Raw genomic sequence first — 17,645 nt, forward strand, 5'->3', positions numbered from 1 at the left:
TGGTCCTAGTGCATGCATGCAAAGAGATCCAGCTGCAGTCTCTTTTCTGGCTCTTCCAGACCTTCTCACTGAGTTTCTGCCTGCATTCCTCCCTTCCTCCCATTTTTTTTGTGTAGTAACCCTCCTGTGACAGATGCAGATACATCCTCTGGGATGGGAACAGCTCCTGTCCTAGACAGGGAAGAGAGCCAGTTCCAGCTGGGCGGAGTAACTGGAAATAGTCTTTTCTGAACCATTTTTTGTAATACATTTAGAGCTGTGTTTTGCCAGCAAAACCTCCACACACTGTTTCTCCCTCTTAGTTGAAGGCTATTATTATTGTAAAATGAAGCAGCATGTATGCAGTTCCTCGGCAGTATAGAGCCGGTCATGCAGCAGGAGGGATGCAGGCAAGCACAGAGAGTCATTATTAATTCACGTTCACATTCATTGTAATAACACCTTGAATCATGGCAAATTCAGCTGGTGTTAACCACTTGGTGCAAGCAAGAGGGTTTCTAAGGGAAGGACCTTGTTTGTACAAATGGCCACACTGGCTTTGCAAGTGCAGCTCCAGGCCTGCTCAGCAAAGCAAGGGTAAGGCAGGATGATAGGTATTCAGAGTGGAGTAGTAGTGGTTCAGCTGGGTTCAGGGGTCTGTTCCCAGCGGTCTTGGTGTCTTTGTTTGCTATCAGTAGCCTTCATGTCCCACAAGGAGCTCCCAAATAGTGGGCACAATGCCTTGAGGCACAGAGATGGATTCATTGCATGCTCCTGTACAGAGGGGTGGCCCATGGACATGTACCTTCACAGGGAAAGTGAATGTCTCAGATCAGCTCTTTCAGTGTTTGAGCCTCCCCGGGCTCTCAGTTCAGGAGTTGCATCAGGGGCATAGTCTTCTTTTTGGAAAGGAAGGGGTTAATTAATCTGCCGATGTCCTTCACCCCTGCTGTACATGGAGACTTGCATCACCCAGCCCAGGTCAGCTCTGCTACCCTCAGCCTTGCTGGTCCGTACAACAGCATGCTCAGCCCTGTACTTCGGGTGGGAAGATGGACGGGCCCTGGGCCACTGCAGGTAGAAGCTGACTCCAGACCCCCTGTGCCTTGACTAAAGGGATTAAAAGGTAGTGACAGTATGAAATGCAGGAGAAGGGGGAAAACAGGGTTTATTGTTTTTCAGGCACTTGCAGAGTACACCCAGGCACATACAACTATAGGGCATTGAAGAAGGAATCATACACACCACTCACATACATGTGCATGGTTTGTAATGCACACATGCACTTTATAAATACGGGTGTTATCACACTGGCACATGTGCACAGAGTAGTCTCACAGTACAAGTGCAGGGCACAGCAGAAAGCCATTGCACACACATGTGCACTGTGTGTGGACACACGCATGCTAGAAATACAGAGTATGGCAGGAGCTGTGACAAGCAGACACATATGGATGCACACACGTGCTATAAACACAGGCACAGGAAGAGAGTCACAGAATCACAGAATCACAGAATCACAGAATCACAGAATGGCCAAGGTTGGAGGGGACCTCTGGAGATCATCTAGTCCAACCTCCCTGCTCAAGCAGGGACTTCCAGAGCATATTGCCCAGGATCACATCCAGAGGGGTTTTGAATATCTCCAGCGAAGGAGACTCCACTACCTCTCTGGGCAACCTGTTCCAATGCTCTGTCACCCTCACAGTGAAGAAGTTTTTTCTCAGGTTTAGGTGGAGCTTCCTGTGTTTCAGTTTCTGCCCGTTGCCTCTTGTCCTGTTGCTGGGCACCACGGAGAAGAGACTAGCCTCATCCTCTTGACACTCCCCCTTCAGATACTTATACATGTTGATCAGATCACCTCTCAGTCTTCTCTTCTCCTGCCCCGATTGGATGCCCCGATCAGGGGAAGATGGAAACTGAGAGCTCCCCAGTTACCTTATCCAATCAAAGCCTGCGGGAAGAGGGCAGAAGAAGAAGAAGGTGGGTGGGAAATGACCACCGTGGAGCCCCTGTGGGATTAAACTCCCAGTCACAGTGACACAGCGGAGCAGGAGGCTATGCAAGGCCCATGGAGGGGGTTTCAAAGGCTGGGGGAGCTGGAAAGGGATTCCCCCCAAGATGCTGAGATATGAGGCTGCAGCTCAGCTGGGTGCAGGGAGAAGCCTGTCTAGCACAGCCAGGTGAGGACAGTTTCTTAAGCAACAGCTGACTGGAATATTTGCATTGATTTTCTGTCCTCTTCTGATGCATTAATGAAGTGCTTTGAGGCCTAGCGTGAGTGTGTGCACTTCCTTAGCACGGCTACTCTGGGAGATGTCTGTTAAACGAAATCTGCTCTGCGTGCTTAGTTATTTAGGTATATTATTTACAGGGAGATGGAGAAAAAGCAAAATATGCAATCAGTAATGATGGTGTGACGCTGCATCCTGGCTAAGGTGGGCTCACGTCAGAAACATGCATTTTAACAAAGCCAGCAAGGTCACACATCAAAGGATAAGAAGGGTAGGTCAAACTTATCAGATGGGGGCTCTATCTGGGAAAGCAGTGCCCTTGAAAGAGAACTGGAGTCACAGCATGCAGAGGAGCTGTCAGAGCAGTGCTGTAGCTAAGGGGACAAACATAGTGCTCATACGAACACGGCAGAAGGATGCTGAGGTGCAGTAGGGAGCAGTGAGGGGCGGTTACCTCCCTGTTACATCAGGTTCGGCAAGTCCAAAACGCCCTCTCAGACAAATGAGGTGGTCCCAGGCAGAGGAGGAGGAAAGCCTTGTATATTTGCTCATCCAAACCACCGTCTGTTAGCAACCCACTGCTGTGGTCCAAGGTGCTCTTCTTCTCCTGCTGTCTGTGATGCAGTGTTAATGGCTCAATCTCCTGTTCCGGCTGAAAGCACGGTGTGGATCAGATGGGACAGAGGTGGCCAAACAGGCAGGAAAGAGGGCAGGGAAAGAGGGGAGAGGATGGCCTCACTTGACCTCCATGGCAGGATGCAGGCTCTAGGCTCAGACCCGCTAACTCAGCCACCTATTTTCCCCCGTCTAACTGGATTGGCCAAGATGTGTTGAACAGGACCCTGCCAGGAGCACAGCGGTCACAGATGGTCCTGCAGGCTGCCTGGCATTTGTCAGTGGTTTAAACACCAGCTTAAACAATGAGCCAAAAGTCTGGCTCCAAAGAGCATGGGAGCTTGCTGGCAGAAGCAGATAACTGCTGGACACCCTAAATGAGTCCCTAGAGGAGCCATTTGTGCTCATGCACATGTATCAGGAAGGAGAAGGGGAGGACACATGTGCATTGCTCACATCAGTTTCCAATGGGCAAATAAAGCTGAGTACAGCTGCCACCAAGAGTTACCAAGTCATATAGAGATGCTTCACTATGATACAGGCCTTCCCCTGACACCAAGGAGGTTCTGCTTCCCTTCCCTGGTCTGATATCTGCATGTAGATCACTTCTCTCTCAGGCCTCAGTGTCTTTCCAGATGAGCCCTACAAAGGCCCAGATCTCACTCTCCGGCAACAGGGAAGAGCACCGCTGCTGCACAAGTTCTGGCTTTCATGATGAACTAATTCTGGAATCACTAATATGATGATAATTAATGACAGGTATACTAGCTTTCCCTTCCTCCTTTTATTGATTGGGAAAAAAACCTGGAGCGGAGCTGGAGATTAATTAATTCTCTCAAGTGGAAGGGAAAGTAATCAGAGTGAAATCAGATTGAATTTGGGACTCGTGGGCCAGCAGGAGGATTTGCTGAGCAACAAGTAAATGAGAAATGCCCCAGCTCATGTCTGGTCAGGAAGGACTCTGTTTCCCAGCAGATTCCCTAAGAAGGGCTGAGAAAAGTGTTTGCAGAAGTAGCAGGTGATGCTGCTAGGACCCTAACATCTTAGCTAACCTGCCCACCCAGAGCATGCAGCCCAGCCCCAGCACCAGACTAGGAGACACCAGACTGAGTGGAGCCATCAGTAATTTGCTTCTGTCATGTCTTGGAGGACCCAGTTGCAGCTAACTCGGCAAAGCCTAGCTGCACATGCCAGGCTCCTGCGGCAGTCAGACAGCAGCTTTCCCGGTGTGTTCAAAGTGAAAGCTCTGCTCTGCTTCCACCTGGACTCTGAAGTTGTGTTTCTCCTTGGAGCTGCATTGAAACACCACCAAAACAAGTTAAAGGTGATACAATCACATTAGCAAGTTCCTACAGAGAGACAAGGGTAGTGATGGAGGAAGGTTCTTTAACACCGCAAAAGCAGAGATTTTGCTGATGCTGAAGGTAGGGCCTGGAGATAAGGGGCATGTTTTAGCAGAAGAGATGTTTAATGTCTGAGGGCTGGACAGGGAGGATGATCCACTGCTCATGAGGACTGCAGAGCCCTGGGAGTATCACTTGCAAAAGCGTGAGGCTCCCACCTAGCTGTTCCCAGAGAGCTGCAGAGCTGTGAGAGGACAGAGATGTGTCGGGAGGAGGCCTGCAGCCTGCTGGATGGTCTTGTCTCCCCTCTGTGCTGCCCTTCTGTGGTGGTGGGCCCTGGGGCACCAGTGTCCAACTTTTCTAAAGGCTGGAACCAAGTCTGCTTCTCCACTGCACTTAGTGTAAGAATATTTATGTTTTGACTTCACTTCTCTTATCTCTGCCCTCCTGGGAAGGAGGCACTGTCCTGTCCCATCTGATACTGATAGTCTCACCAGGAAGGCCACGAGTACTTCCTTTGGGTTTCCAGTATGCATGTAAAGCTGATACAGCAGGTTGTAACCTCCAAATCTCTATAACTGTAGTTTTTTTTCTTTGTGTTTTTCAGATTTGCTTTACCTGTGAATCCTGAAAAAGGCTAATCAGGGCTGTGGGGATTAATTTGACATGTATCTAATTGTATTAAAAGCTTCTATCCTCCAAGAATATTTATTTCACCTTGAGAAAGTATTTCCTCCCCTGCTTTCCTGCAAATCAGTTTACTAGCAGGGCAGGACCAAGTCTTACAGCTCGTTCAGGCTCAAGGCTCTAGCAATCGCCTAAATATTTAAGTGTGACTAATTGACTTGTGCCTACTGTACCAGGTATTTTAAATTTGCACCCTATTCAAATCCTGATCAGGCCCAGAACTGCTTAATTTCTAAGAGCATGCACAATCAGGCATCAGCAAGTGAAGTATTCCAGAGTGCCTCCTCCTTAGCAATCCAGTGCAATGTTGCCTTGCATTATGAATGAGACCATGAATCCTAAATCCATGACCTCAGTGAAGCAGTCAATGATATCATGGACCGAGGAACTATCAGAAAAGTCTTTTAACATGTTCCTTTAACCAAGGCTCTTAAAGAAACTGAACTGTCTTACATAAATGCGAATAAGTAGTCATTTTTTTTGTTATGAAGGGAGGTTACCAAATGAGTCCAGTCTGGGATGTGAGCATTCAACACGCTCACAAAGGACCTGAAAAAGTTTGCTTTTGACACAGAAATATTCAATTTGGTCAAGGCTACATGGGTCAAGTCAGGTCAAGATGAGACGGCAGCACGCCCTTGAAGCGATGAAGGCTTTTCTCAGACTGGGCTACATTAGCAAGAGCATACCTGGCATGTCAAGAGAAGTGATTATTCCCCTGTACTCAGCACTCAAGGAGCTGCAATGGAGTACTGTGTCACCCTACTACAAGATAGATGTTGACAAACTCGAGTAAGACCAGTGGAGGCCACCAGGGCGGTTGGGGCCTGGAGCACAGGATGTACAAAGAGAGGCTGGGGAAACAGTTTTTTCCAGAAAACTGAGTCAGACTTTTCTCAGAGGTATAGAGTGAAAGGACAGGAGGCCACAAGCACAGCTGTCAGTCAGGGAAGTTCTGATGGGGCATAATAAAAAGTTTCTTCCCCATAGGAGTGGTGCAGCCCCAGGACAGGTTCTCAGAGAACCCGTGGGATATCTATCCTTGCAGGTGTTCAAAGTTCAATTGGGCAAGATCCTGAGGGCTGCTGTAATCCTCCAGGCCTGAATGAAAAAATAGCCAGTGCAATGCCATCAAAGGCAAGTAATGGCACTGTTTGGAGCTGTGATGGCCTAAGGAGAGGCAGCAGAGCTGATCAATAGGGTTGATATCCCTTATTCCACAAGCAAGGGTAGCTGGAAGTGAAGACAAGCTTTCAGGGACACTGGCCCCTCTTCAGGTCTGTAATATATGCAACAGAATACCTTTGGGAGGCAATAACACCGACTGCACAGCCCCAGTGGCTCTCAAAGTTAGCTGTTAGTGGAATGCAGATGAGGTCTTGGAGCCCTTGAAAAGGCTCTTGGATAACTCCAGCTCTGTGCTCAGCAGGGAGCGCAAAGGCAAACACAGTATTAGGAACTGTTCGAAAGGGAGGCAAAAGCAAACTAGCAATATAATTACTGCTCCTGTACCAATCAATGGAGCCTGGTCAAAGAGCATACACAGTCTCAGAAGGGGCCCAGGAAAACCAGAAAAATACATGGAGAGGAGGGTGGGAATGAAATGGTCTCTCCTGGAGAAGAAATCAAAGGAAAGGAACCTCTTCGGCTCGGCAAAGTGATGCGTAAGGAGGGTATGGCAGAGCTTGGCAGACCCTAAGAGTGGCAGTGGATAGTAAAGCAATTGCAACAGCACCCCTGTCCTGCTCAGTTTTAGCACGCTGGCTGCTGACACAGGAGCAGGAGCAAGCTCTGTATTTCAGTGCTCTCTGAGAAGTATCAGGAAGGTTGCACTGTCTGCTTGGTGACTTTTCAGTCCCAGCAGGCTCCTGAACTGTCAAAGGAAACCAAGCCCGCCTTGTTTTCCTTTAAAATACAGAAGTTTGTATTTGAAATACCCTGCTATGTGATTTTTTTTTTCCTCCTGGAAGAACAATGATGTGTGAAGAGTGAGTTACGTGCCCAGAGGCCACTGAGTACAGTGAGCAGCAACCAGACAGCCTTGACCTGAGCCTGGGTTTGGCTCTGCCCTGCTTACACCTCCAGCATATGTGACTTGATAAGATCATTTGGGCTGAAATCTCAGACAGATGCCAATGACTGTGGCATGCAGAAAACATGCTCCAGGATGTGTCTTGAAGGCAGCTGCAATGGTCCAGAGAGAGCCAGGCTCAAAGTCTCATGAGAGGTTGTAAATTGGCATCTGATTGATTTTCTAATCTAGACTAAAGCCAGGAAGTGCAGAGGAAGGACTGTCTGGTCATCTCTCACCTCAGATGGATGGAAAGTAAAGAGACTGCCTTACAGTACAATCCAGATGCATCTCAGATCTCTTCTCCCTTCCGAGCCCAGGGACACAGAGCTGAGGGAGAAGGATCTATGGAAGAAATCTGGAGAGATGAAGAGAAGGAAGGAAACACTATCATTAGGCCTTGATTTTTTGATGAAGGTCTTGTCTGACAGCTAAGCCTCCCTCTGGCAAGGAGGAGCTATTTGGGGTCGGTGGAGCCATGGGCAGAAGCACAAGCTCTCCATCCCTCAGGGGTGTCCTGGTGGCAATCCTGCAGCCCTGCTATATGCGGTTTGGTTGTGATCAGAGGCAATGCATATCTTTGCAAGGCCAGCAGTTCCCCAAGGACTATTTGAAATCTGGTTTCTGGTGGGTTTTTTGTTTGTTTTTGTTTTTTCCTGTGAGCTAGTCAAAACCCAGCCATGACCCTTGAAGCTCTCTGAGCTGGGCCAGCTCCTTCTCTAGCTTTTTGTCCTCTGTTTGCAGCCTCCATTTTCTGCATCTTTAGCACACTGCACTATGCTTATGCCATGGGCAGGCAGGGCTGCCTTCCACCTAAGACTCAGGACAGGAATAGCAATGAGTTGTTGCTCTCGCAGAGCAGCTTCTACCCACAGGAGTCGTCAGCACAGCGGGACACTGACAGAGCTGAGCAGCCGTTCGCTGTCATTGCAACGCAGACAGTTTCCAGGCTCCCATCGGGGGGAATGCTGCCCATCCAAACAGCCCAGATGCGCTTCTCTAAGGGTTTGACTCCCAGGGGCTTGGCACAGGAGTCTTGGCCCTCCTCAGAAGTAAGGTGAATTTATCATCTATTATTGATCGCCAAGTGTGGGGAGTGCCTTGCACGGCGGGAAGGATGCAGGGAGGCACACAATCTCTCCCAGTGCTTATGCAGCACTGCTACTTTGTGATAAAAGTTTAATAAATTGAAAGACACAGTTTCCATTCCATTGGTAATTAACTTCTGCTGCTGTGTTCCTTCCTAATTGTCTCTATTACTCCAGATAAAACTGAGATCAATAGAAACCAAAGTCTGGAGGCTGGGAAAGTCACAATTAATTAATTATCTCTCTCTTGTGTGCATCCTCCATCTGCTGATAATCAAACAGGACTGGCTGGTCCTCACACAGGTGCTGGGCCTCTCCATGGCTGCCAGTCTTCCCCGGGGATTTGGCAGAGCACAGTGGGCTGAACAGTCCTCTTGGAGCAGGGAAGGCAAAGGGAGGGCCTTTTCCAAATCAGTATCATGTGCTTTGCCTCTCCAGATAGTCCGAGTTGGACTCCAAGCTGAACCACCTCTCCCAGCATGGTGGCTGCATCCCCATCCCTCAGGCTCTGCGTTTTGCATGAACAGGTGTAACACTAGAGTCCTCTGCACACTGCAGTGCAAGAACTGGCTATAGCTACTGGCACAGGGAGCAGATTTGGGTGCTCACTATAACCTGTGCAAGAATGGGGTGTAGGCACCTACAATGGACTGAGGTGGGATGGTACACTGCTCTGGGACACAAGTAGGAAAAACTAGGAAGATAGTACTGAAAGGTCTCTTGTGGAGGTCCAGCACTATCTCTGGGCTGTGACTATGGACAAGGCTGGGAAGGGGAGTGAGAGCTGTAAAGTGTCTCTGCACTTAGCTTCTGAAAGCTTCCGTCTGTCTTCTTGCTCCATGCTACGTGGAGTCGACCACCCTGTTGCCCATCCCCAAAGTGAACTAACCTCCAGATAGTCTTTAAAGTCTGGAGTATTTCTCCTACTGCTTCTAATCCTACTGCATACAGAAAGTTTCCCCTCATGTACGCAAACAGGCAGCCCAATGCAATTCATCCTGCACTGGCCAGTCTGCTCTCCCAGCCAAGTCTGTGTCTGCTTAGAAATGCCCTGCTCTGAGTGAAGCCAGCAGGAAGTCAGGTCTGCTACCTGCACAGTGCTCACCTGCTTCTCCTGTGTCCTGTGTCTGTCAAGTTTCTCTCAAAGTAGACAGTCCAGGCAGGAGATGGCCTTGCCCTGACAGCACCCACAAGCACTTAGAGACGCCAGAGCTTTCTTAGGGATATCGGCACTTGTTACCAGGGTCCTGTGTCCCCCACTTACCCGGGGCACTGTCACTATGTCCCAAATTTGTATGAAGAGAGGAAATTGTGGATGAAATGCGGAAATCTGAGGGCAGACTAAAAACAGTCCGTTTCCCCCAGAAAGCTGGACTTGTTCCTGTAGTTGCTATCACAACACGCTGTTGGGATTTGTGGACACTATCCTCACATGGGTCTGATTAGGGTTTGAGACAGTTTTTCTGACTGTCCCCCATTCTCACTGATGAGCGTTGATGGGAGAAGTGACTGATTTTTCCCAGGATGTGGCCAGTCATTCACTGCAGTCCAACCTGACAGCAGTGGGGTGTCACTCAGCATCCTCCCACCTGGTATTAATTTATACCAGTGTCCAGAGAAAACAATACCTGTCCTGTGAAGAGGTGAATGCCATGAACTGTTACAGAAGAGCCATCCCGAGGGTGCCTTCCATTGGCATGGGTACATCACAAGCAGATGGCAGGCCTTCATGAAGATTCCCAGAGCCTGGGGCAAGCTATGGGTCCTTCTACCCTACCACCATCCTCTCCTTGAAGGCTGGAGTATTTCTTCCTCTTGGGCATTAGCCGATGTTGTCATGTCTGCAGCAATCCGAGCAAATCTGAGCATCTTTCGCTGGGCTTCCACCTCTCTGTTCAGGATGTACAGGTGAGCTTTGCTGCAGGGTGAGACTGCGTAGTTCCTTACCCTGTTTATGTTCTTCCTGCAGATCTGCTCTCTGCAGTTTTGGTATCATTTATTAGAATATGGGTGCAGCTAAATCGAGAATTTGAAAAGAAGTGCTCAGGTGATGCGTTTCAACGCATCCCTTCTCTCCCACATGTCCTTTGCGCTAAGGACCTGCCCCCTCCTGGCAGCCCCCTCTTAGGACTCCTCTGTCAGAGCCCATGTATTCACGGCATGTCTTGCTCTTGGCTGCAGGGTCTGGGGCACACTCCTGTGTGCACAGCTTGGCAAGGTCCCTGCCACAGACCTTGCTCCTGCAAGAGACTTCCTATGCTTCTCTGGAGAGTTTGTGCCTACAGTCACATCGTAACATCTTGGTGCTGCAGGGCTCTGATCAGCGATTTCAGCTCTTGCCTGCCCATTTCTGTCTCCCTTTTATCTCTGTGCCGTGGGATGCCATTTTCCAGATGGATCTTCATGGTTTTACAGACAATGGACAGATCTCAAATCACAAGCACTCCAGATCCCCTCCTCTACTAAGGCAGCTTTGCAGGATGTGGCTGACACAATGCGGCTTTAGATAAGCTCCCCTAAAGCCCTAGGGGACCCTTCCTCAGCTCAGTTGCTCCAGCGTAGCTCTTTGCCTGGACAATACCCATGAGTGAGGAGAAAGGTTCAGGACTTCCCTAGCTTGCAGCAATTTACTCCAGGGGCATAATCTGTGCCCTAATCCTGTCCTTGATGCAAAGGCCTTTACATAGAGCGAATCTTTGGGAAACCTCAGGCACATCTCTCTTCCATAGCCAGGCTCCCCCAGCAGTATCAAGGTGGTCCTTTCCCGTCTGATGTTTTTATTTTGATGACTAACGTAGACGTGCAATGCAGGTAGGAGTTGGCTGGAATTTTGGAAGATGCCAAACCAAGCACTGTGCTTTCCACCTCCTTCTGAGTCAGTGATCCTCTTCTTTAGGCCCTAAACACCTCGGACATTTTAGACCTCAGAGACTATACTGGCTACAAGAGGACTTGCTTTGCAAGCCTGCATTTCTAACACCAGGCTCACTTCTGCCTTGATCTTTCTTAATGATATTAATCATCAGGCTCTTTGTCCCCTTCTTGCTCCTTGGGAAACCATTCCTTTCTGTGTTTATAAATCTCTTAATTTCTGGTGTCAACGTGGTCACAAGCAGTTTATGCAGATTTTATATGATAACAGAATTATCACTGAACTTAGATAAATCCCTTTCTCTTCATATTTATCACACAGAGTGCACTTAAAAGATCATCATCTACTTTCTCGACCCTGATTATGTTAGACCAAGCTCTCTTTGCAAAATAGTGCCTCCGCATCCCAAATCCTCCCAGCAGTCATTCTCTGCACTTGTGACAACTCCTATTCTTTTTTGACTGTGCTTAGCTGAGCTGTAGACAAAAATATAAGTAAGATCTTAACACCGCCTTGTATGTCCCTGTCTCTGCTGCAAATGCTTCATCTGATGCATTGTAAGCCCACATTAGCCACAGACTATTGGGAATCAAATTAGATTATAGGAAAGAAGAGATATCAACTACCCTTGATCTCTGAGTTTTGAGACCAATTGTTTGTGACTAAGATCTTCACTAAGCCTGATTTGAGAGGCACATATAATTTGCCTGGAGTGAGACAAATTAATGGAAAAGCCTCTCAAATGAGACAAATCCATTTTGGGGCCTTGGTCACGCTTGTTAGTCCATAACTGCCTCTGCTATCTTCCAACATGATAAACTATACTTTTCGGGCAGTACTAGACTACTTTGTAAAAACTTGGAAATGTAAGTAGTGTTTAAAAAATCTTGGAGCCTCTGCATTGCCATCAGCTGTACACTAAACTAGAGAAATGCTCTCTTGAACACAGCACAACAGAATTGCTACTCTTTAAAAAGCTAGCATGGTTAAAGTGCAAAGTGAACCAATCTGTTAGAAACAAAGTACGAATACTGTCTGAATAAGGAAAACAGATAAGTGCCCAGACCCTGGCAAATTAAATGGCAAACCATAATGAATCAAACTAAAATATCTTTAAGGGCAACTTGCTACAGGCTTAAAAACTAAGAATACAACTTTTGCTGTTCCGTAGAAGCATCAGCTTGTCAGGAAGCTGGTGGGGCTGAGACGTGATTGTATATAAAAGGCGGGCATTAGGAGCGGAAGGCTGTATAGAAAAGTGAAATTAAAACTTTGCACTGTTATCCTGCACATCCAAGGTCAGGGAAGTTCCCACAGAAATCAAATCAAGTACAGACTCAAATGTATAACCTATTGCTTAAATTAGTGTTAGTGCCAGAGGGATGGAAGGTGGCAGTGTGATACCAGTCCGTAAGAGAGGCTCCCTGGCCATCTGGACATCATGAGGGCAGTATGTCTGAATGCCACACCAAGCAACTGGCAGAGACTCCACTGAAGAGCAGACTTAATAGGCTCCTAGATAAACATGATTTATTAAGGAAATGTCATGAGAGTTTCTGCAGAAAGGAATCAGGGCTCATAGATCTCAGACAGGTCTTTGAAGAAGTCAATAAAGACATAGAGAAGGATGATCTGGTCAATACAATGTGCTTGGATTTCAAAAAGCTGATCCGAAGGTCCCTCAGCAAAGGCTGTTACAGACAGTAAGCTGTCATGGCACTGAAGGTGTGGTCCTCTTGTGGACTGATTAAAAGGAGAGAAAACAAAAGCTAGGAGCAGAAAGCCAGTTTTCATGATGGAAGAGCTCATCATGAGAGGCCCAGGGATTTACATAGAGGCCTGAACTTCTCAGCATGTTCATAGCATCTAGAAGAGAGGGCCAAAGATGATGCAGCAATGCAAAACTGTTGAAAATGTTCAGATCTGAAAGTGACCACAAAGAACTGCAGAAGAATGGCAGAGTACTGACTGGTTGGGTGATAAAATGGTGCCTTGAGTCCATGTCAATAGGTGCAAAGCAGTTCAGACAGCTAGAAAAAGAAACCTCAGCCATACAGTGCAATGGGCTCCAAATTAGCGGTGACCATACAGGAAGGATCTTGCAGTCACACACAGCTCTCTGAAAATATCGTGAAACAAAGCCCAGAGGCAAAGAAAGGCAAATTTATTAAGGAAAGAACTTAAAACAAAACAGAAACACTGGTATAGCTTCCACGAGTTGAACAACATGTGCAGCTCTGGCCTCTGCATCCCAAAAAATGACATTTTAGAACTAGAAAAAGGACAAAGGAGAGAAGAGTGATGAGAGAGACAGAACAGGAGAGACTAAATGGATTAGGACTGTTCAGCTTGGAAAGGTAAGAGGCAGAGGGTATGATAGAGATCTGTACAGTCACCCTGTCTGGGAAGAGCAAGAGCCTCGTACTGTGAGCAGAGGGAAGGAGGCTCGTCGACACACTCCTCAAGTGAAGAACAGTTCACGCAGATCCCCCACCATGAGTGGGAAAGGCACCGGGACAAACCCCTGCCATGAGAAGGTAAGAGTCTGGGCCAATCCCATCTGGTGAGTTTGCGTGAAAATCATTTCCCTGAATTGTTCGGACGCCACCTGTAACACAGCAAAAGTCCAGAGGGGTTTGTAAATCACTTGCAAATAGGAAGAGAAAGTCTAATTTCCTCTGCTTGTGGTTTGATAGAGCTTTGCTTAATCAGCACAGCTAGCCACAGCTCCTCTCTGGGTCCTTTTGGAGGTTTGTTAGCATGCTGGATGCCTTCTTGAGGGTCGTTAGCAGTGACTCTGCAGTCTGCCGATCTGGGTATTGCTCCCTGCTGCATCCCTAGAGGCGTTGCTCTTGAACTCAAACTGCCACCTGCATTTGCAGGACTCACCCTGCATGGTCTTGAGCCGAGCTGAGACACTGCTGTCGTAGGGCAACTTCTCACAGGCTAGAAACGGGTCCCTCAAGGTTCCTCCAGGAGCTCCTTCAGTGTCTGTATCTACGCCTTCCCTGGGGTCAGGGCCTAGCCCAGAGAGATGCAAGTACAAACCACACAGCCCAGGAGAAGGCAGCAAGAAAAGACATGTCCGATCACCGATGAGCCCTTCAGACCCTGGGCACCTTGGGGCAAGGTGCACCTGTAGCACAGGAGGTGATATCAGGCCAAATCTCCCAAACTTGGCCAGCTGGAACAACCTCAGAAAAGTCCATACGAAACCTACCCACATCCTGCACCCACCCCTGGGTCCACACAGCCTTGTGGGCACCAGCTAGGAAATGGAAAACACACTTTTAAGACACAGTTGTCAATTTCTTTCCTAATTTGAAAGCTTGTACCTTTTATGTTACTCATATTCATCACTTCTGTCAGCTGTATCCTACCTGTGGTCCCCCACTGTCCCAAAGATGATGCTGGCAACAGGAATATTGTTGTGTCTGGCTGTGCCCTTGATTCCTGTTTTGCACCATCTGACTTCCCCTTCCCTTCCCACTGACTTTGCCAGGTGCTGGCATTGCACAGCCCTCACCTCTGCTGAGTTTTCACCTTCTCCAAGGAAGACAGGTCAGAAATTCACTGTCACAGTCATTTGCAAGTCTTCTATACCATACCTGTGTCCTTCTCTAATCCTTTACCTCCTCTCTCCCTGCATTCACACTAATTCCCTCCTGCCCATCTGTTGCCAAACTGTGATTTCTGGCTTGTTGTTTCCACTTCCACTATCGATGTACCTCTTCTTTTGTCTCACACCTTAATCACAAACCCCTATTACTCCCACTGTACTCCCTGCCTCTGATTTCTCTGTAAAATGCCCTACCCTATGTCTCCCAGAGCTTTCTCCTCTTTCTTCCAAACACTCTCTCTTTCTCTTCTCATACCCTTCCTCCCCACTGCCCCTGCCAAAGCTTCCCTTCAGATCTTGGAGGTTTTGCTTGGGTTCGATTATCCCATCCTTCCCAGCTCCTGCATGTGCACATCTCGTTGGGGACATCCTTCCTCCTGGCTGCCCTGTCTGTAACGTGGCTGGTGCTCGTTGAAGAAATAGAATTACTGCCCTGTCAATAAATACCATGTATAGTAAAGGCCAGACTTTAGAGAGTTAGTTTTCAGGTGAATGCACAGTTAAGAGTAAAGTGGATTTTGGAAAGAGCAAAAGCCTTTTTTTGTGTTTCTGTACCATAAATTGGTCCCAGCTGGGGGCCTCCAGCTTTATTCTCCCTCCTCCATTACCACCCAGCGGATATGTCCCACAGTGCCCACAACAATTTTTGTGGAGTCCCACGGGGTAACCCAGCTGCCGACCTGCACGGGGATGTCACAGCCCAGAGTGCAGCTCCATGAAGATCCTAGGCCATGGGGAGAAAGGGAGCAGGACTTAGGAGAGAGCTGCTAAAAATCCCAGCCCTGGGTGCAGAGTTTAGGGCTAGCTTAGAATGAAATGATCTAATTTTCACAGCTGAAATTCCTCCACAGTTCATCTGATTCTGCAGAAAATTCTGGTAAAGCCACAAACTCCACAAGGAAAGGGTTATTCTGACAGCACTGTTCATCCTCCTCCCAAGCAAAACTCCCCCAGGTCTCTGGCAGGGCAGAGCCGTGTCACTCCGGCACAAACATTTTCAGCCTGGCTGAAGCCAGAGACACGTCTGTGGGACTCGGGGCAAGTTTCTGGGACAGCCCTTCCCACTGTGCCACTGACACTGTGAAGACATTTCCCCTTGGCGCTCTGTGAGCACAGAGAACTTCAGTTGCACCCAGAGCAGCTTGCTGAGCTTGCTGTGTATTGACAGGGAAGATGAAACATATTCAGCAAAACCAGGGTTGTTTTTTCACAAATATCCTAATAGTTTCATATTTTGCAAAGGAACGGAGCGGGGATGGAGGGGGGGAGTACTTGAAAAGCAAATGAACTTATGTTTTAAGCTTTTTAAGATGTCTAACAGAGTACAAAAGTTCATCTTTAATAGGAGGGCAACACAGAATGCTTAGAGCTGTGGTTTGACACAGATACAGAGCTCAAATGCCTTTGAAGTATCTTCTGATTCCTCATTCTGCCTGAAGTAACTTTAGATTTATGCAGCAGATGGGAAATAGTCCCTCGTTACGTGGCTCTCTACTCCAGCGCTGACTCCGAGATAAGGCAGCGTTATTGCATCTGCACGCTTTAGAAGAACTCTTAGACGGTGCTTTAGTCTTCAGGGGCCTGAGTCTGTAGTTTGCATTTTTTTTTTCTGTTTTTCTCGAAAATTACTCTTGATAAGTCCAACATGTTGTGAGCATCTTCAAAGCAGAACGAGGGGGAGAAAAGTTTGTCTGTGGAGTAAAGGTGATTCATTTTAACTCGTTTGAAAACAACTTTGTGTGTTTGGGGGAAAAACTCATGGTGAAGCATCAGGGAATGGCCTCAGTGTGACCCCAGCCTCAAACACGCCAGCTTTGAAGAAGTTGTTAAAACAGCTTTCGTGCGACACTCATAACTGCAAACCACACCTTCAGCAAAACCCTGGCATCTCTCTGAGGGGCTGAAACATGGGGGACGCTCCCACAGGGGCCTACAGAGAGAGGCTACCGTTTACAGTGCGTGCCGGGACTGAGTAAGGCTTCAGCAATCAAAGGAGATCAAGGGGATACCAGCAGCAGCTTTCAGGTTCAATTATCCATGTAGCTGGCTGCCAGTGAACAGGGACGCCCCACTTGCAAACCAGGGCTCCTAGCTGGGAAGTGCATGCTCAGCAGCACCTAAATGGACCTTTCTTATCTTCTAGGGCAGAGGTGGAGAAGCAATCCTGTGGGCCCTGTTTCTTGCCCTGAACCTGAGATCTCTGGGGCTCCCACGCTGCCTTTCCTCCAGTGGTTTCAACCTCCCCAGTCCTGTGTCTTCCTTACAAGGTGAGACAAAGCTCCTCACTTAGTGCTGCACATTGCATGGCCTTGTTCTACCCATTTGAACCCTGGGACATTTTCATGCTTGGGGCACCCCCGAACCCTTCAACATTTTCACGCACTAAAGCTCTCCCTCAAGGGTGGTCTGTTTCACTCAGTATGGCCAGGATGAGGCTGGTGATTCCCAGGGTCTGGTCCCTCCTCCAGTGACTAGCCCCAGCAAAGCACAACCCAGACTTACTCTGGGTGCACCTGCAGGGTGCTAGTTGCTTCCAGGCATGGTTCAGGGAGCTGTGCTTCCCCGGGGCTCAAATACGATCATAGCTGATAGGTTCTGAATGGTGCAGAGCAATGATGCTGTGTCACTAGTCACCAGGAAACCTTGTATGTTATATTGCAAATTAACTGAAGTAATTGAGGTTGTGCAAACACAATTTATCCTAGCAGGATTTGCAGCTGTGACAGAAATGCCTTTCTTTCTAGCTTTGAAGTTTTCCCCACTGACCAGATGCAGTGTGTTTTATTGTTTATCCTTCTATAGAAAGGCATCCTTCTCCGGACAACTTTGTGTTATTCTTTCAGACTGCCTGGAAGTTTCCCGGGATTATGCCACGTTGGGGGAATCGCCCTCTTCGGTTCTGTGCAACAACTTTTGAAGCCTCCTGGCCCATCTTCCCTGCAGACACCCTTGCAGGCAAACAAGTCCTGCTCTCCAAGACAGTGCTGCATGAGAGCCTGAAGCTGACACGGACACACAGTTTGACCAGCTAAAAGTGCCTCACAACCCCTCTCCCCCCTAAAAGCTGCCACACGCCCAGTGCTCTGTTTCCACTGCAGCAGGGAAGTGGCAATGTAGTATGGAAGGATGCTGCCCAG

The sequence above is a fragment of the Struthio camelus genome, chromosome 21 (assembly GCF_040807025.1).
Source record: "Struthio camelus isolate bStrCam1 chromosome 21, bStrCam1.hap1, whole genome shotgun sequence".
NCBI classification, from domain to species: domain Eukaryota; kingdom Metazoa; phylum Chordata; class Aves; order Struthioniformes; family Struthionidae; genus Struthio; species Struthio camelus.